Source organism: Solanum dulcamara, chromosome 5 (assembly GCF_947179165.1).
Source record: "Solanum dulcamara chromosome 5, daSolDulc1.2, whole genome shotgun sequence".
Taxonomy (NCBI): Eukaryota; Viridiplantae; Streptophyta; class Magnoliopsida; order Solanales; family Solanaceae; genus Solanum; species Solanum dulcamara.
This window is the reverse complement of record NC_077241.1, coordinates 47,282,325-47,303,650: the sequence shown is the minus strand read 5'-3', so window position 1 is coordinate 47,303,650 and position 21,326 is coordinate 47,282,325. Positions and strand designations below refer to the sequence as shown.

Here is a 21,326-nt window from a genome sequence, read left to right as displayed (position 1 = left end):
AGAGGTTCTATTTTGATGCAATCCATAGTAACATTCAAAAGGTACTTGATATGGCGCTTGTCTTAATTTTTGAATGATAGCTCATTTTGATCCTTCCATCGAGTCTCAAATATGATTTAAATTGCATTTAGTTTCTCACTACTCTACTCGTGGATGCCTCAATGATATTTATATGCTTCCAAGTAAGTTTCTATTCTTAGAGCCACTTAGATGGCCAATGTTTTAGATTTCCAGAGGTTCTATTTTGATGCCATCCATAGTAACATTTAAAAGGTACTTGATATGGCGCTTGTCTTGATTTTTGAATGATAGCTCATTTTGATCATTCCATCGAGTCTCAAATATGATTTAAATTGCATTTAGTTTCTCACTACTCTACTTGTGGATGCCTCAATGCTACCTTCACTAAGCCCGGGCCAGGACATACATAATCATGCGTACTTCTCTGCCTTTTTCGCCGTGCCCCGACGTGAGGGGGTAGGTATGCCCTGTACATGGGTTGTGGAGTTATGCTGTTCCATGTACACATATGTTGATGTCTGAGGATTGATATGATATGGCCATCTGATATAATATGATCTGTTATGGAGATATTCCCTACTCTGGAGTTATGATGTGCTGTGGCGCCAATAATGGTAGGGCGACCACATTTTATTCACCGCGTCCCGTAATGGGACCGGATATGACATATATTTTTTCGCATGTATTATCTGTGTTTGTGATAAGTATTTTGACATTTTGGATATTTTGCTCATTTTCTGCACATTTTGTTCTGGTTATGAATTTATTTATTATAGTGCATGCTTTACATATTCAGTATATTTTTTGTATCGATAACCTTTTCTCAGGGGCTGCGTTACATGCCCACAGGTATAGACGTTTGAGTTTCCGATCTTCTTACTTAGGACATCCACTCTGCTATTTGACAGTGCTCCTTTGTTCGGAGCCCATATTTTGGTACTGACCTTTCTGTAGCCTATATGTATACATTGGTCAGGGGTACGATGGGGCCCTGTCCCATCATATGATTATGCTATCATTCTGTAGAGGTCTGTAGATATGTATTTGTGGGTTCTATATATGTTTTAGGCTTTTTTTGTTTCGGACGACCTTATTAGCTTTCGTGAGCTGCATCTGTTTTCGTGCGCTATCTAGTGACCTTAATTAATTTCTATATTTGTTTATTCTGCTAATATGCCAATTTGGGCTAAGGGTACGTACGGGTGTCCAACTCGGGCATGAGTCGCGGCCTACAGGATTGGGTCGTGACAAAAGTGGTATTAGAGCGGTCCTTCCTTGGAGTGTCTACAGACTGTGTCTAGTAGAGTCTTGTTTATTGGTGTATTGCGTGCCATATCTATAAACAAGAGGCTACAGGTCATTTAGGATATTACCTTTCTTTCACATCTAAGATCGTGCTATAGATCCGAGTCATAGGAAAACTCCTTATATTAACCTTGGATGTTAAAAAAAGGATGACAACAACGAAAGGAAGTGACTGACGATATTGGAAGTCATAAGGCACGTAGGTAAGAAAAGGAATGAAAGATATCTATTGGATAGGGTATTGAAGTAGAATTGGAATGTAAAGTTGTAAATTGAAAGGAAGAGTAGACAGGAAAGTGTAACAGGGGAAGTTCCAGTGGACGTACGAGGTAAGTCCATTTTCATACTATTGATAGTGGGCGCCCTGTGTGGCTACGATATGATGTGATATGATATATATATATATATATATATATATATATGTATGTATACATGTTGGCCCTATGTGTCACTGTTGGTATTTCTGCGTGCAAGTTTGAGATAGTAAGATATACAGAGGAAACTCTGCCCAAATTTTCCTAGAAATAAAAAGAGAATGAGACACAGGGCTGTAGTATGTCTTGAAAGGTCGTACCCATAATACTGATGAGATTTGGCTAAACCACGAGTATGGATGACCTCGAGAAATAAGTTAATTACTAAATTAATGGAAATAAAAACTAAGAGATCGATATTGATATGGTAAACCAAAGTTGGAAAAGACTTGTGACCGTAGGGAGATGATTTAGAAAAGACTGGTAGTTTTGGATAGAACGATATATTAAGGCACCGACGGAATTGATACAAAGGGATAAACTGTGATGAACTATAATTAAAAGGAGTAACAGTATGATTAAGACAAGAGTGCAAGGGAAACAAAATTATGACAGATATGAAGTATTAATAGGACAGCTTGGGAGATATTAAGAATAAGACTAACTAAGAAGGGTAAGTAACCCATAGTAAGAATCGTAAAAAAGGTTAAGAAGTGTTATGGGGTGGAATACGAACAAGATATGATGTGAATAAAATAAGGATTGTTAAAAAATAAGTAAAGCCTAGTGAGAAAGTGGCTAGTGATAGGACGTGGTCCATGTAATAAGAATATAAGGGTAAGTGTGAAATAGAAAAGCGGGCTATGGAACATATAAGAAAGACTTATCAAGTTCCGTAGGGAAAGTTGCGAATAAAGATTATGCGATAACGGAAATGATAGCAAGCATAAGGAAAGAAAGAGTAACTAAAAGGAGTAAGCAAGAAGAAAACGAGATGACAGTGTAACATTAGGTCATGACATGTGTAGACGAAGATACGAATGCTAAAAGTGAAGGAACTACAAAAGACCAAGCTATAGAAGGATGAGCAATGAGATAAAATGGGTGTTAGGGAATGATTGGTATGATACGAATAAAGATGGATGGACATAATACATTTTGGAAATGAGAAAAAAGATTATGTGGAAGTAATGCATTTCGAATAATACAGAGGTAGTATAAGATCCCTCTTGTATGGAATAAAAGATAGACATAGACGGGATAAATGATAAGAGAAATCTACGGAAGCACCCAAGATAGATATGATTAAATAAATCCAGTTATGGAACGAAAGGGGAATGTACAATATGAACTTAAAAGTGCAATACGACTACATGGTTATAAGGTAAGGCCCTGATTGAGGCGAACTTTGTATGTTATTGAGAAGATTAAAAGACGATGTTGGGTACACAGTAAAGGCAAGGGATATAAGGTATAAAGGGGTGGTGCGTGCACACAACGTCGCCCCAACAATAGTGGAATCCTTAAGAGACAAAGACGGTAAACTTAAGGAATAAATGGTGCAATATACATTCATCCCATGAAACAAAAGATATAGGTTGGGATAAAGCTACTCCTGCAAAAGAACCTTGGATAATTATCATCGGAATACAAGTATTGCCTAATTGAAATTGGAAAGACTAAAAGTGCTAATTAACTTTTGATAAAGATAAGTGAAGTGTGGCCTTGGATGAGTTATTCCATGGGTCACATTACACAAGTACAGATTAATAGATGAGATGTCCCACTATGTATGGAAATGTTATCATCTCTTTATGACTTAGTCAAGGTTTCATACGTACAAAATCAAGTTATAAAGGATAAAGAAAGAGATGTACATGATATGGTACCAAGCGGATTGGGAAAAGAGATTGGATGAGTTTTGAGATTGGACAAAGGTATAAGTACCCCCCCCCTTAATGGGGGAAGTGGGTGAGAAGAATGCAAGGGCAAGATGGAAATAATGGATACTACAATAGAGTGGAAATGGATGGTTAAACTTCAAGAAGATCCTGTGCTGAAGCAAGTTAGAAGGGCTAAAAGCCAACAATAATGGGATAGAAGTCAGAATGGTATTTAAGGCGGTGTCAAGAAGTTTTTAGCAAAACCCTGCACTACATAACATTAGAAGATGGGTGTGTATAAAAAAGAAAGGGTACGACCAGGGAAGGGTATCGAATAACTCAAGAGATCGTGTGAAGGATAACAATACCATGCGAGGTCAAGAGCCAAGCTATTGGCTATAGCATTGGTCGCAAATGATGTTGCGATAGATAAATAACCAAGGAAAAAGGATAGCAAGCCTTCTATGATTGGAAGTGAGAAGAGCAAGGAGTGAATAAAAGAAAAGAAAGAAGTATGATAAGATGGGACAAGCGAGTTTCAATATGAATGAGATGGGTGAAGCAGAATGAACCTAGAGATGAAAAGACTACATCTACCTCATACAAGTTGTACCGGTAGGGTTATGCAACCTATGAATATGTATGTCTTACATATAGGGCCAAGTGAGTAAGTACGTGGTAAAGGAATAAGGGTTCGATAAGGACAATATAGTTATAATATTTTGGATACGTTACAAAGAGGTAGAAAAGAGATATCCGTACTTGTTCCCTATATCCAAAGGTAGTCTAAAATCCTAAAAGGATTGAAAGACAACAGTTGTAGAGAACTCCCGAAAATCCCCATAAAACCCTATAAGACAAGTTAACATTCGAGGAAGAATGTTTTAAGGGGGGGAAGAATGTGATACCCCATACTTTTGTTCCTTGGAAGGTTCTTAAGCTTCTTAAGTTTCTTGAAGGTTCTTAAGCTTCTTAGAAGTCACCATGTGAGCCAGATAATCTATGACGCTACCAAAAAACTCTAAGGAAGGAAGAATGTGACCCCTATAGTAGGGAGTATTGGAAATATGGTTATAATAATCCGGAAGAAGTTGGAGGCCAAGTAATGAGTCATAGGACTCAACTTACGTACGTAAGATACCAACTTAAAAATCTTACATTCTTAAGCTACTTGAGTTCATACCAAGCTTACGTAGAAAGAATTACATAGGTTCGTAAACTAAGATGAGATTACAAACCCACGAGGAGGAAAAAAAGGTAACATGTGGCAGCAAAAGGGAGTGCCACATGGAAGCAACTGAAGTAAGGGTGTTGGGCCCCCACATGCCATGTGGCAGCCCCTAAGTGGAGGAGGTGATGTGTTGGCCCACTAAGGGCTTGACACGTGCCACCACTTAAGGGATGACATGTGTCATCCCTTTAAGGTGGCCTCTATATATATGTTTTACGATCATCCTTATCCAAACAACTCCTTTTTATCTCCAAGAAAATTCTAGAAAAAAAAGAGAAGAGAAACTCTAGACTAGAGAGAGGGAGCCACAGATTTGGAGCCAAAAAGGTAAGCCCTCCGATTTTATTCCGTGAATTAATTATATAGGGTATAAAAAGAGGGTATGAATGTGTTATTAATATAAATATATGGTTTGAAGCAGCCCCAAAAGGATAGCAAACATCCACGAAGTTTCAGCTGCGCTAGAAGAGCTTTCGAGGCGAGTTTTGGCGAGTTTCGGATAAGGTAAGGGTTTCCCATTTAAATTGGAGTTTATGATGTTTTTATGAGGTATATTAAATGTCTTAAATCAGGATGGAAGTGGAAAAATTTCATAAGGATGCTTGAAGTTAAAAACAAACTAATTGAAGTCGTTAGAGTTAGATCAAAGTTAAGAAGTGTGTTGTGATTATGGTGCTGCAGTTGTTGCTGGTTTGATTGCGTGTTGCAGGGATGAAAATTTTTATAATAAGAGTGTGGGTTCTTCTTGTTTCAGCCACACGACCCTCTATTTCGTATGGTTAAAGGTTTTACAAAACAAAGGTTAAATATTCTATTTTGGTATCATAGTTTTGAGCGAGTTGGTTGGAGTTTATATTGTGTAATGTTGAAGTGATTTTACTTGTATATATGCTTCTGGTTGTTGATTTTGGTTGTCTGTGGTAATTAAGGATGAATTGGAAGTTTTGATAGGGCAAGTTATAGGGGAAATGCTGTCCGATTTCCGATAACTTCGGAACTAGTAATAAACTAATCGAGGGAAATGAATAAGGAAACGATTCCTATGGATACTTGGTTGTAGATTTGGAAATTGGAAAGTGAAAGGTTATTAAACTTAGTATTTCTTTTATGTTAAATAGGTTCAAAAGTCGATGAGGCGAACGTGGTTAAGAGTAATCCATAAGAGGTATGTGAAGCTACCTTCTTTCTCTTGGCATGTTTTTGGCATAGGTATGTAAAGCTACCCCTTCCTTCTCTTGGCATGTTTTGAGATAAGTATTACATGATGTAAGTTTTGGGGTTTATCCCATCTATAAAGCTCCGAGCATGATTTATAACTCTTATCTACTTCCTAATGTTAGAACTTCCATAATAATGGAGTTATGGCTCTCAAGCCTTCTATATGATGGAGAGTAGTAAAAAAATGTGAAGCTATCTTCCTTTATTTGGAATGGTCTTTATGAAATAAATATATGATTTTTATATGCTTCCAAGTAAGTTCCTATTCTTAGAGCCACTTAGATGGCTAATGTTTTAGATTTCCAGAGGTTCTTTTTTGATGCAATCCATAGTAACATTCAAAAGGTACTTGATATGACACTTGTCTTGATTTTTGAATGATAGCTCATTTTGATCATTCCATCGAGTCTCAAATATGATTTAAATTGCATTTAGTTTCTCCCTATTCTACTCGTGGATGCCTCATTGCTTCCTTCACTGAGCCCGGTCCAGGAGATACATGATCGTGCGTACTTCTCTGCCTTATTCTCCATGCCCCGACGTGAGGGGGCAGGTACACCCTGTACATGGGTTGTGGAGTTATGCTGTGTCATGTACACATATATTGATGTCTGATGATATGATATGATATGATATGGCCATCTGATATGATATGATCTGTTACGGAGATATTTCCTACTCTAGAGTTATGCTGTATTGTGGCGCCAGTGACGGGAGGGCGACCACATTTTGTTCACCGCATCCCGTAATGGGGCCGGATATGACATATGTTTTTTCGCATGCATTATCTGTGTTTGTGATAAGTATTTTTACTTTCTGGATATTTCGCTCATTTTCTGCACATTCTGTTCTGGTTATGACTTTATTTATTACAGTCCATGCGTTACATAGTCAGTACATTTTCCATACTGACCCCCTTTCCTCGGGGGCTGCATTACATGCCCACAGGTACAGACGTTTGAGTTTCTAATACACTTGCTTAGGACATCCACTCTGTTTGATAGTGCTCCTTTGTCCGGAGCCTATATTTTGGTACTGACCTTTCTGTAGCCTATATGTATTCATTGGTCAGGGGTACGATGGGGACCTGTCCCATCATATAATTATGCTATCGTTCTGTAGAGGTCTGTAGATATGTATTTGTGGGTTTTGTATATATTTTGGGCTTTTGTGTTTTGTGGCGGCCTTATCAGCTTTCGTGAGCTGTATCTATTTTCATGCACTATCTAGTGACTTTAATTAATTTCTATATTTGTTTATTCTGCTAATATGCTAATTGGGCTAAGGGTACGTATGAGTTTCCAACTCGAGCATGAGTCGCAGCCTATAGGATTGGGTCGTGATAGAAATCAAGGTCGGAACTATAACATGTTCAATCAAGAGGGAAAATACAACTATGACAACAACTACAATCTTGATGGAACCTACAATCCCGAGAATAATTACAATCGAAAATAGATACAATGATCAAAAGCGCGGGCAAGACAAAGATGGTTATTGGAGAAAGAGAGATAACAATAATAGTGGAGCATATATCCCTCCTGGAAATTGAGTTGTGGAATCCGGACTTGCAAGAATCGAAGACATAATGGCTAAGATGATGAAAAAGTATGATGCAATAGAGGATAATCTTAAGGATATACACAATGATCTTTCTTGAATGAATCAAAAAGTTGAGTCACATTCTACATCTAGAAAGCTTATTGAGCAATAATTGGGGCATATTTCATCATCTTTGAACCCACGCCAAAAAGGAACTCTCCCAAGTAATACAATTTAAAATCCAAAGAATGAAAGACAATGCATAATGGTGACCACGCGAAGTGGTATTTAAACAGTTGATCCACCTATGCCAGAACTTGAGGATGATGTGCATAACGTGGTTGTTAGTGAGGATGAAATAGAAAGAAAAATCGAGGAAGAAGCAGTAGACGAAGAGCCAAGCACCAAACAGCCTGAAAAAGGAGATGCAAAGCATGATAAGAAAGCAGGCAATGCAAAAGACACTTCTCCAACTCCAAGTCCAATGCCAAGACCTCCTTCTCCTTTTCCACAAATATTGAAGTAAAAGGCCGAAGATGGAAAGTTCCTTAAGTTTATTTCCATGTTGAAACAACTTTCGGTGAATATTCCCTTGTTAGAGGTTCTAGAACAAATTCAAGATTATGCCAAGTTTATGAAGGATCTTGTCACAAAGAAGAGAATGGTGAGCTTTAAACCGGCTGATAACTTGCATCATTGTAGTACAATCGCCACTCGCTCCCTTGTGTAAAAGAAAGAAGACCCAAGCGCATTCACCATACCATGTACCATCGGGGTATTCAACTTTGCAAAAGCATTATCCAATTTGGGTGCTAGCATTAATTTGATATCGCTCGTAATGTTCTGACAATTAGGCTTGGGAGCCCTAAAATCTACGTCAATGCGGTTCTTGATGGCAAATTGTACTGTGAAGAAGCCCGTGGGAATTATTTATGATGTTTTAGTAAAGGTTGAATCATTCATACTTCCTTCTGACTTCGTTATTCTTGAATGTGAAGTATACTTTGATGTTCCTATCATTCTGGGCAGACCATTCTTGGTAATTGGCGATGCTTTGATAGACATGGAAACTGGCCAACTAAAGTTTTGACTAAACAATGAAGAGGTGATCTTTTTTTATGCTGAGCAATGAAGCATCACAATGATCTATGAGTTATTTTCATGGTTGATATTGTCGACGATTTGCAACCAAACATACCTATTAAAGAGAGGTTGGGTGTTGAAGCTCTAGCTGGCGTCATCATGAACTTTGATAAAGATCAAGTTGGAGAGTATGATAAGGTTGTTTGTGCCCTAAATGGCCTTGGACTTTCAATCACGCACCCAAGAGACTTGGATTAGATTTGAAGAATAGAGAAAATCCAATCGCGAATCCATCCATCGAGGAAACTCTGGCTTTGGAACTTAAAGCACTGCCATCTCAATTGCAATATGCATTCTTGGGACCTAACAACACACTGCCGGTCATAATAGCTGTCGATCTTCACCGAAAGCAAGTAAAAGCTCTTACATCTGTCTTGAGGCATTTTAAAAGAGCAATAGGGTGGTCAATAGCTGACATCATTGGCATACCATTGGGCATATGTACTCATAAAATCCAACTCATGTTGAATTTCAAACCAAGAATTGAACACTAGCGACGTCTCAACCCACTTATGCAATCATAAATAGTAATTGGGTAAGTCTTGTCCAATATGTACCAAAAAAGGGTGGTATTACTGTAGTGACAATCGCACAGACTGAACTCATTCCAATGAGGCCTGTCACCGGTTGGATAGTGTGTATGGATTATCGTAAGCTCAACTCATGGACTAAAAAATATCACTTTCCAATGGCTTTCGTGGATCAGATGCTCGACCGTCTCGCTGGCAAAGGTTGCTACTATTTTCTTGATGGATATTCGGGTTACAATTAGATTTTTATAGCACCAGAAGACCAAGAGAATACCACTTTCACATGCCCATATGGGACGTTTGTCTTCAAAAGGATGCCATTCAGATTGTGTAATGCACTGGTGACCTTTCAACATTGTATGATGTCTATCTTTTCAGAAATGGTGGAAGATACAGTTGAGGTTTTCATGGATGATTTTCAGTGGTTGGTGACTCATTCGAGGATTGCTTGGCTCATCTCCAAGATGTACTAAAAAGGTATGAAGAGTGCAACCTTGTGCTAAATTAGGTGAAGTATCACTTTATGGTGAAAGAGGGCACAGTGCTGGGTCATAAGATTTCAAACAAAGGCATTGAGGTAGATCGAGCAAATATTGAGGTAATCGAAAAGTTACCTCCTCCCATCTTTGTCAAAGGTATTCGAAGCTTTTTTGGGACACGCCGGATTCTATTGCCACTTCATCAAAGACTTTTCCAAAATAGCTCATCCTTTATGCAAACTACTAGAGAAGGAGATGAAGTTTGTTTTTGATGAAGCCTGTCTAAAAGCATTTCAAGAGTTGAAGAAAAGGTTAGTATAAGCTCATATCATCATTGCACTTGATTAGGAGCAGCCCTTTGAAGTCATGTGTGATGAAAGTGGAGTAACACTTGGTGTAGTATTAGGACAAAGGCATGAGAAGATTTTATATCCAATATACTATGCTAGCAAAGCCCTTAATGTTGCTTAAAGAAACTACACTATGATCGAACAAGAGTTGCTTGATGTTGTGTTTGCTTTCGAGAAGTTTAGATCTTACTTGTTGGGCACCAAATTCATTGTACACACAGACCATGCTATATTGATATATCTCATGGCAAAGAAGGATGCTAAGACAAGGCTTATTTGTTGGGTATTACTGTTATAAGTGTTCGACTTTGAAGTGGAAGACGGAAAAGAAACAGAAAACCAAGTTGCGGACCATCTCTCTAGGCTTGAAGAAGAGGCGATGTTAAAGTTGGAAGATGGAGTTGAGATAAATGACACCTTTATAGAAGAACAAGTATTGACAACATCACATGTCTTAATTCCATGGTTTGCTGATGTTGCCAATTATTTGGTTAGTGATATAGTGCCATCCGATTTAAATATTCACCAACACTGCAAGTTCATGTCTGATGTGAAGAAGTTCTTTTGGGAAGAACCATACTTGTTCCGTGTTTGTGCAGATGAGATTATTCATTGCTGTGTACTCGAATTAGAGAAGATGAGTATTTTGGAAGCATGCCATTCGTCGCCTGTTGGAGGCCATCATAGTGGTATACAGATAGCCTACAAGATCCTATAATGTGGGTACTACTGGCCAATAATTCATCAAGACACTCATGATTTCACCAAGTCTTGTGATCATTGTCAAAGGGAAGGAGGAATTTCAAGGAAACATGACCTCCCACTCACTCCTATTCTAGTCATTGAATTGTTCGACATATGGGGAATTGACTTCATAGGACCTTTTGTGAGATCAACTAGAATGAAATACATCCTTGTTGTGGTTGACTACATGTCTAAATGGGTTAAAGCTTTCTCACTTCCAAACAATGAAGCAAAGAGTGTCACCGCCTTTCTCAAGCATAACATCTTCTCAAGATTTGGTACACCAAGGGCAATAATCAGTGACTGAGGTTCCCACTTTTGCAATCGATTATTCAAAGCGTTACTTGAAAAGTATGGGGTTCGACATAATATAGCAAATCTTTATCATCCACAAACTATTGGATAAGTTGAAGTCTCAAATTATGAAATCAAGAAAATACTTGCAACGATGGTGAGCACAAATAAAAAGGATTGGTCAAGAAAGCTTGATGATGCTCAATAGGCTTACTGCACTGCATTCAATACGCCCATAGGTATGTCACCTTATCAACTAGTCTTTGGAAAATCTTGTCATCTTCCCATAGAGTTGGAACACAAAGCTATGTGGGCGTTGGAGAAATTGAACATGAATTGGAATGCCGCATCACAGCAAAGGATGAATCAAATAAACGAGCTTGATGAGTTTCGCCTAAATGCATATGAAACTGCAACCTTGTACAAAGAAAGAATGAAGAAATACCATGACCAAAAAATTGACAAGCGAACATTTGTACCCAGAGACTTGGTCCTTCTTTTCAACTCAATGATGCATTTATTTCCTGGCAAAATCAAGTCAAAATGGTTGGGACCCCTTAGAGTGAGTCAAGTCTTTCCACATGGTGTGATTGAGCTAGAAAAGAAGGATGGTATGAATTTCAAAGTTAATGGTCAACAAATAAAAGCATATATGGGCATAGAGGATGAAATCAAAACTGTGGAAGCATGGAAGCTTAGTGAAGTCTGAGTAACTAGGCATATCTACATCGTGCTACAACGTTAAATCAAATGCTAATTGGGAGGTAGCCCAATTTACTTTGTATTTATTTAGTCTATTTTTATCTTTTTCTATTCTCAGTTGATAGTTTTTAGGATGGCATAGACTTTGTTAGGGTCCTTGTCAAATTAGAGTCACAAATAAAAAGTATAAAAATAGGCCAAAGGTTGAGTACGTGCCCATGCCGAATTAAAAATACTGGAAACTAAAAAAGACTCAAAAAGATATATGAGTCATTTTTACATGCCGTAGAAACTTCTACGGCTCATAAACCTTACTCGTCAAACTCTAAATGCAAAATATGAAGTAGCTTTAAGTCTACGAGTGTACTCTACGACCCGTAGAACATTCTACGAATCATAGCCTACACTCGTGGACCCTAGATATGTTTTCTTTCCTTTGAGACCATCTATGACACAAGTGTACGACCCATAATAATTGTTACGAGTCATAACTTGCCTTTTTGTGGACTTAGTAAGTTAAACACCCACCTCGCCCCGCGAATACATCAAATAAAATATACAAAGTTTAAAACTCATTTTTCTCAAAAACTTATAATAGATCACTGTTCACCTTCCTTTTCAGACAAACAACTTCTCCAATTCCCACCCTTGCCAAAACCACGCAAACCCATCATCAATCCACACCATTTGAGCATCAAACAACTATAATTCAAAAACCCTAACTCCTAAAGCATCTAGTAATATCAGTCCTAGTACCAACCTAACTCAAACGCGTGAATTCTTCCTTCTGGTAAGTTATTTTTTTAATGATATTACATTCCACACTTGTCTTGGTTAAATAGTTTAGTAGGACTGAATAACTATATCAAACAAAAATATGGCTTTCTGAGAGTTCAAATTTTGATCATTGAACTAATGTGTGAAATGGGGTTCTGTATTTTTGAATTTATGTTTCAATTGACTGAAAATGGGTGATTGAATTTGAGCCTATGTAAGTTCACTCACTAAACTTGAAGAATATTTTTCAAAAGGGGGTTTTCTATGAGTCCTAGATAATTCTATGAGGCGTAGTTATCCCTCATCAAGGAGACTTCATGTTCAGTAATTGAAACTTCACATGTAATGACCAGTACGAGCCTACTTATGACTCATAAACTCTCCTACATCTCGTCAGTTAAACTTGTCAATAGAATATGCTCTAGATTTTGGGTGTTTTTAGGTTGTGGTTTGATTTGTTAAAATGTGAATTGGGAGTACCGGATTTGTTGAAATTGTGTTTATAATTCAATAACAAGGAACAAGCAAGAAATTTTTGTTGTTGAACTGTATTTGTAAATGTAATCACTGAATCTTGCATGGTTCAGACGAGTATTTTCTAAGATTTGTAGATTATTCTACGGATCGCAGTTACCCCTCGTAAATGACACCTCAAGATAAGTGGTTAAGTCTTCACATTCACCAAGTTTCACGAGTTTAATTATGGGTCATAGAATATTCTACGGCTCGTGCATTGCACGCCTCTAAATAAAATGATAAAATTCTAGTAGCATAGCACTAAGTCTACGACTGAACCTTACGATCCGTAGAAACTTCTATGGGTCGTAAGGTCCTTTCGTAGACAAACTTCAGAGACTACAAACTAATGATTCTAAGTCTAAGACTAAACCTTATGATTCATAGAAACTTCTACGAGTCGTAGGGTCCTATCGTAGATAAACTTCAGAGACTCAATACCTGCAGGTCTGAGTCTACGAGCCGTTTACTCTTCTATGACTTGTAAATTCACCCTTGTAGGACCAAAAACTGTGACTATCTAGTTATTTTCTTTTCTATTTTTCTTATTGTGTTTTTGTCCTAAGTCTCCCTTCACAATTAAAATGCCTCTAAAACAAACATCGAAGAAGGGTAGTGGGAAGAAAAAACCTTCCAAGAAGAAAGTTGTGAAATATTTTAGATGACACCTCAAAGATGTGCCAACAGATGCTGATCTCAGTGCATCTAAATAGGCATCCTCTTATGATTCAGAGTTACCATTGGTGAGGAAGTAAAAGGCCCAACACTCTAAAAAAATCATCTTAGTGTTAGGCCAAAGCAGAGAATCTTCCCCGCCTCATTAATCTGCAGTACCACACCCTTCCATTCTGAAGAGGGGGATTCAGTAAAGACGGAGGGGAGTGATACTGACTTATTACCCCCATCCACTTCAGGATCCAAATCCTCTGTGGGAAAGGCAATGACCGAGCGGTGCTCTATACCAGTCTACATAGGAGGGCAACTAAAGCGGTAGTGCATTCTCAAGCTTCTAGATTTCTACAAAATAGGGCAAGAGAGAAATGATCATCAGAATTTGAGGAGACCCATTACTAAAGAGCCATGTGTGATCATAACTGGGCTGGAAATAGTTCTTGAGATCCATGACTTGTTCCATCGCCACAAAATAGATGACTGAACATCTTGAGAGTTACAACAATAATATGGTCCGCAAATTGTATGCTTTATACACGGCCACAATCAAATAGTTGGATTCTTCGAAATCAAAGGAGCTAGAGCAGCCTGTCCTCTTGACCATGATGGTTTAGGAGATATTGGTTAGTTTATCTAAGGAGACTATCCGGTATGTCATCTATGACCCTAACTTTCCACTAGCAACCCCTACAGTGGAGTTTGATTAGAAAATAAAGGTGGTTCATGATAAAAATGCTATGCAAGATTTATTGCAACGTGGTTAGCTACTTAGATGGATAGTGGGTTATATAACGAAGCATGGCATCACAGCAGATTGGGTGTCACACCCAACCCCAATCAAGAAGGCATCACTGAATTTTGTGACTAAGTTTTGGTGGACCATTGTCAGACACCGACTCTACCCGATAAATCCGGATAACCATTTAACCCCAGATCGAGCTATCATTGTAGCGAGCTTGATGGTTGGATATGAGGTCGACATGGTGAAAATCATTCTTTCAAAGATTTATGAGCGGGTTATTCGGTAGAACACCACAATACCCTTTCCTTGCCTTGTGTTTGCACTGTGCCAGGACACCATAGTTCCATTGATTTCAGAGGTTGATCTGTTGATTATAGAGAATAGGACTACAGATTCGAGAATAATTAAAGATGATGTAAAACTGATCGGATAGCAGTGTGCTCCCATTTTATAGGTGCAACTACCAGAGTTTGTGCATGTTTAGCTGCTTGTGTAAGATGATTCAGCAGCTACTTCAGACTTCGAGACACCTTCCATAGAGCCATCTGAGGCTGCCTTGGCTATTTAGTAGTCCCTTCTACTAGCATGCCGCGACCATAGCACACAAGATTGGTCACCACCTCAACTGAGTATCTATATATTATGATACAATGGTACGCACAGACCAAGGCCTACTTGGGCCAGTTGATTCAGTAGCTCAAACCATGGGTCCATAAAGCCATTACCGAATCAGAGAAGTGCATGTCAGAAGAGTTTAAAGTTGCTTTGGTTGATCGAGAGTGACAAATTTAGGCACATATTAATGCCTTTGAGGTGAGGGTGAATGAGAGGTTACAGGCTCATCCAGTGCTGACATTGCTGCCATTTAGACTGAGATTAGAGCACTACATCCAGAGATCACAACCCTGGCTACACCAGCCCATATACCATTCGCTTTGCCTGTTGTTCAGCCATTAAAATTATTTGATTTGTTTACGGATGATGAGTCCGAGGTGGTCCGATACAAAAGCCCCCATACTGAGGATCCACTTTGGATAGGGATGAATCAAGAAAGAGAAAAAAGAAGGAGCACCAGGATGTTGAGGAGGCCACTTGGGCATCTATAGTGACCGAGGAGATACATCGAGAGAAGGAGATGCAGTGTGCTATTGGAGCTTCGATCTCCCATATTGACACTCATGATGACAAATAGACTGTTGTGGTACCATACGCTGCTGCCCCGACATCCACACCTATGGACCTAGATGCCACCATATAGACTTTGGCGCTTAGGCGCCACAGATTCTTTTCCTTTCCCCCTTATTGTTTTTACTTTTTGTTGTATTGCATTGAGGAAAATGCAAGTCTTTTCAATTAGGGGTGGGGTGGTTATATATGAATGCACGAGTATCTACGCAAAGTCTGAGTACCCTAGACACTCAACTAAATCCTTGGGGTTTTCTTTCTTGTGTTCTTTTTCCCTATAGGATCTTTTTATTTTATGTTGAAACGGCATGTTTAGGATGTAAATATGAAATAGAAGTAGGGATCTATGGCATTATGTCTATAAGGTTTTAAAGAAAAACAAATAGACCCCTCCAAAATTTACTTGAATTATTCTGACTATTTCCTTGATATATTGACTATGTAGGATCTTTGTGTGGTAAGATGTAAACTGGTATGATAATACATGACTTAGACTAAAACATGAACCAAAGATTGATGATTGACAATGAAACTTGTTGCCAAGTATGTGTGAGGAATTTGTGTGTTCGGACTGTTTGTGCCAATCTAAAACTTGTTCTGTTGGTCGTACTGTGATGATTGAACTATTGACTAAGAAAGGATCATAGGAATTTTTTGAATTAGTCCACTTAGCCTTAAAAGAACCAACCAAAAATTGTTTTACCTGTTGAACCAAAAGATATAAACTTCTGAAAGAGATTTTTGATCAAATAAACACGTATTTCAAATATCCCTAATCCAAATTATAATCCTTTTTTTTTGGCCCTGGTCCATCCTAGGATAATGTTCACCTCAACTCAGGCCAAAATCCTAAGTTGAGGGTGGCTACTATGAGAGGAAAGCGACAAGAGAAGGGGTATGAGAAAAGAAAAATAAAAGAAAGAAAAGGTTTGAAAAAATGATGTGTGAAAAGGAAGAAAAATGTGGTTGTCTAAGATGAATAAATGGGTTATAAAGAGTAAGCAAAGAGAAGTACATAGCATAAGAAAAATGTTGTAAAACAAATAAACAAAAGCCACACCTAAGGTAAAAGCAACAAGCGAAGAAAAAGAGTAAAACGAAGTATGGGTTGTAAAATATGGACTCAAAATTGATGTAGTGTTTTAGAAGGGCCGAAAGTCACTAAAATCTAAATGTACCACACCTTCCCCTGAGCCTATGTTACAAGCCGCAAAAGTCCTATGGTGATCCTAGTTCAGCGGTTCAAGAGTCTAAGTATTAAAAATAAAGGCAAGCCTATGGTATTGTGCAACGTCTGAATCTCTTTTATGAGCGTGAGTGTTTTTCCATGTCCCTGAGTTTAAAGAATAATTTGCAAATTATGAAAAAGGGACTTCTTTTCAGTGAGGGAACACGTGGCATTGTCTAAATAGTCATGAAAATGGTGAATGTTTTTTTGGCATGTTAATTTATCTATTGGTGTTGAAATGTCTAGCATTGATCCACATAAGTTAGTTTGATTTGAAATAATGGTTGCAAAAGTATCGTGAATGGAAAGTGGAAAGGGTCGGGAGTTAATAGCCTATGATTGCTGTACATTCTTAATCTTGTTTTGCATTGTGTCGTTGTAGTATAGTAGTGTCTCTTGAGGACAAGCAACCATTTTAAGTTGAGGGTGTTGATGTACCGTGGATGTATGGTACTTTTAATGCTTTAAAACTTAAGAATGTGCATGTCTTTTAAGTATTTGTTAGCATATTTTGTAGGAAACTAAGTCAGAGATTTGGTTAAGGAATCATAGTACTGAAGGAAGGTATTTTTGGGATTTACAGGCTTATCTTACAACTCTTCGTTAGTTATATGGGTCGTAGGTATCAATCGTCAAAAGACAGGAGAAAAATAAAAGTTGAATTGAAGACCACAACTGAAGTGAACGACTCATTCTCAGGTTTATAGTCCTCAAAAGTAGTCGTCAAAGTAGCAGTGAATGAATAAGGGTAAAGTAAAGAAGACGAGTAATTTCTACGGCTCGTCTAAATTCCTACGAGTCATAAAGCTCACTCGTAACTTGAAGTTACAAGTGATGAAGAGAGGGAAGTATCTATAACCTCATTTGACGAACCATCATCAGTGTTACAAGACGTAGAAAATGGTCGTGAAGAAGAAGAATCCTTATTGTAAAGTGAAGGATTACGAGCTGGGTTTACGACTCGTCTAAGTTGTTACAATCCATTAAAGCGAGCCGTAGACCTAAACCAACTTTTAGTTTTCTATGATTTCCAAATCTATATTTATTTAAAATTTTTTATCTATAAATACACTTCTTAGGTTCAGATTACTTTATGCACATTTTGGGTTTGAGAATATAGCTTAAACTACTTTTGAGCTTTTATTTTTGAATTCGGATTTTTGTTATTGATATTTTACGTTCAGATTTTATTGAGGATTTTTGGGTTTTCATAATTCTCATTGTAAGTTTATGATTTCTTTTAGCCTAAATATTATTGATTGTGAACACGTAGTTATGAATAGCTAATTCCATAACTAGGGTTGTGGGAACCTTGAAGAATTCTTGAATAGTGTGCATGCATGTATTATTTTTCCCTTTTGATTGCTTTTAATGGTGGCCAATGTTAGAACACGCCTTATCCTTACTTTCTGGATCAAGGAGGTAATGGATGGGAAAAGAGATTAAACAATGAGATTTGGGGCTAATCATCCTCATCTGATTAGCTTGAACGGATCAAGAAATAGCTAAATCTGGGATCATTGGTAAGGGTTAGTAAAGCATACACTCGTAGATGGATCAAGTTGCTTAGTGAAATTCACTTATTTGCCGGATCAAGAACTTAGGTGAAATTAACTTACCGATTCTACATGTAATATACTAGGAAAGAATTACTAATCAAAAAGGTCTATTTAGTTAAGGATTCGTGGAGAATACATAAAACCCTAGTTTTACTTCTTATTAATTTAAAACACATTAAACTATACTTTCGTTCGTTGACGTTTGCTATTTGATTTATTGATTAGTTTTATAACCCCCTTTTTGTTTTTAGTTTTTATGGGAATAACTTGATTATTAAAGCAAATAATAAATGATTGATCTGAAGTCTAAACCATAATCCTCTTGAGATTGACCCTAACCTTCGTTAGATTCTATATTTGATTAACAATTGCTTTATACTTCTTTAGCGAAATGTAATTTAAGCGTATCAACTATTTGATTAGAAGGTGCATTTCCTCCCACTATGAAGTATAGAGGATCCTATCTGTCCTAGATGCACTCCCATGATTCTCACTCCTTCTCAATGTTAAAGATCCTCCAAATAAAGGAAGGTCTAAAAGTTCCATGTCATTAATCCAATCTTAGAAGTCAGACATTTCTCCTAAATTTCTTTGACCATTAGTTATATGATATCTGGTGATATTAAAATCTCCACACACCACCCATGTCCCTTCAAATTGACTTTTGATAACTGCTAATTCGTACTAGAGTTCCTCCCTTTCCACTCTATCACATTCAATATTTACTACACTTAAATTCCAAGTTACTTCTTGATTGATGCCTTTACATTTACAGGTGATCATTTGATTGCCACTATCTACCAATTCTCCCTTCTAATTCCTCTCATCCCATAGTACTACTATCCCTCCACTTCTTCCAATAGCATCCATGTGCACTTTCCCTAGCCATCTAATATGCCATATTTGTTAGTAGTAACTAGACTCCTTCCTTGTTAATTTTGTCTCCACTAACACGTAAATATCAACCCCCCCATTGAAGTAACATATTCCTAACTAAGGCTCTTGTACTCACCCCGTTTATCCCCTTACATTCCATGAATTTTTTTTTACCTTTATGAGTTAATCATAGTTGTTATTCTCCCTCTTCCCCTTAGTTCCTCATCTTTGAATTTCATATCAAAAGCTAGATTCTTACCTCTTTTGGGATTACTATTTATTGGTTCTCCTGCTTTCCTTCTCCTTTTTTATTATGTTCCAGTCCTATTTTATGATCAATTTTGTAGAGTAATTCATATGCTATTTCCTCATCAAGAGTTACCTCTGATTATAATCTAGTTCTCTGGGAAGTCTCTTTCAGAAATATCAAGCAATTAATCTTGCTAAGAGTTACCTCTGATTATAATCCAGTTCTTCTGGAGTGTGGGAATTGGGAGAAATGACAGTCATATTTCAACTTCAAAAATTAGTGGTTGCAAATAGATAACTTCAAAAGAGAGAATCAAAGAATGGTGTTTTAGGGAGACCTGACTACATCCTAACTATAAGTTGAAATCCCTCAAAATGAAACTGAAATAGTGGAGCAAATTTGTCCAAGGAAACTCGGGACTTCAGAAACAGACCATCCTAAATCAACTATCTAAACTAGATGTGATACAGGACCAAAGAAGCTTCCCTTATAATGAATCTCATTTGAGGTCTGTCCTAACGATAAAATTTGAAGAAGTGGTAAAGACTGAGGAACTAGCATCAAGGCAAAGATCTAAGGCATTGTGGTGAAAAGAGGGTGACAAAAATACTAAATTCTTCCATAGAAAAACTAATTTTCATAAGCTATACAACAACATTGATAATGTTATTGGTCAATAGAGTTAGCGTATCTGATCCATAGGTGATTAGAGAAGAGATTACAGACTTCTACCAGAATCTCTACAGAGAAACTGACCACCGGGGCTTAATTCAGTCCTAAAGAACAAGTTATGAGCTATGAGGATGAGAATTCACTCTTACAAATATAGTTTGAAGAATAGAAGATTTAAGATTGTGTGTTTTCTTTTGTAGGTGAGAAAGCACCGGGACCAGATAGATTCTCTATGGCCTTTTTCATACACTATTGGGAGATGATTAAGGTGGAGGTGATGGAAGTCATTCAGAACTTCTATGACCAAGGTTGCTTTGAAAAAAACTTCAATGCAACTTTCATAACTTTGATCCCCAAAAAGGTAAGTGCCTAAAAACTTAAAGATTTTAGGCCCATTGGTCTGATTGGTAGCATACACAATGAGTTGTAAAGACGATTTATAATAAAATTACTGAGGCTCAATTTTCAGGCCTTTCTCAGGACCTGCAGGTCGAGTCGTAACAATGACCCATAATTATGTCTATGACCCGTAGACTCAAGTCATGGGGTTACCTGATTGGAATTTTAATGAGGGGTAGTTTGGTCTTTTTCCTATATCCTTATAATGTATGTGGACATTTAAGGGCTAGATTCACTACGAATTAGATTGTAAATACTCCCAAAAGCTCTTTTATTCCCTCATTATTCTCTAAACAAATTTTAGACTTCTCTCTCAAGTTTTCTCAAGAGTTCTTCAAGCATTGACTAGGGTTTCTTCAAGATCAAATCTTCTTTCTCAAATTCAAATCCAATTTCAATCAAGGTATGTGTGGATTGATTCTGAGTCCCTTTCAGTCATGGAGTCCAAGGTTTAAATTCAAAAATCTCACGAAATCTCATTATTTTTGAACTTCAATTTTGATGAATTATGTTGGGCTATTTCAATTTCATTTTAAATTATTATTTATGATCATTATGAGTAAGTTTTTACGTAAATCACATGATTTCAAGATGAATTATGAAAGCCCATGCATGAAGCTATTTTCTATGATGAATTTATGAATTTTGATCATGGAGTCATATGTTTTTCAAGGTATTCTTATGAGTTTTAATCAAATTGATTATGTATATGAGTTTTTACTCTAAATTCAAATATGAATTATGACCATGAATC

At 37.4% G+C, this 21,326-nt stretch overlaps 1 pseudogene; it reads left to right on the top strand.

Annotated features, from left to right (window-relative positions):
- Window positions 1-8,334: 8,334 nt before the first annotated feature.
- LOC129890571 (uncharacterized) lies at window positions 8,335-11,703 on the top strand (annotated as a pseudogene).
- The last annotated feature ends 9,623 nt before the right edge of the window (window positions 11,704-21,326 follow it).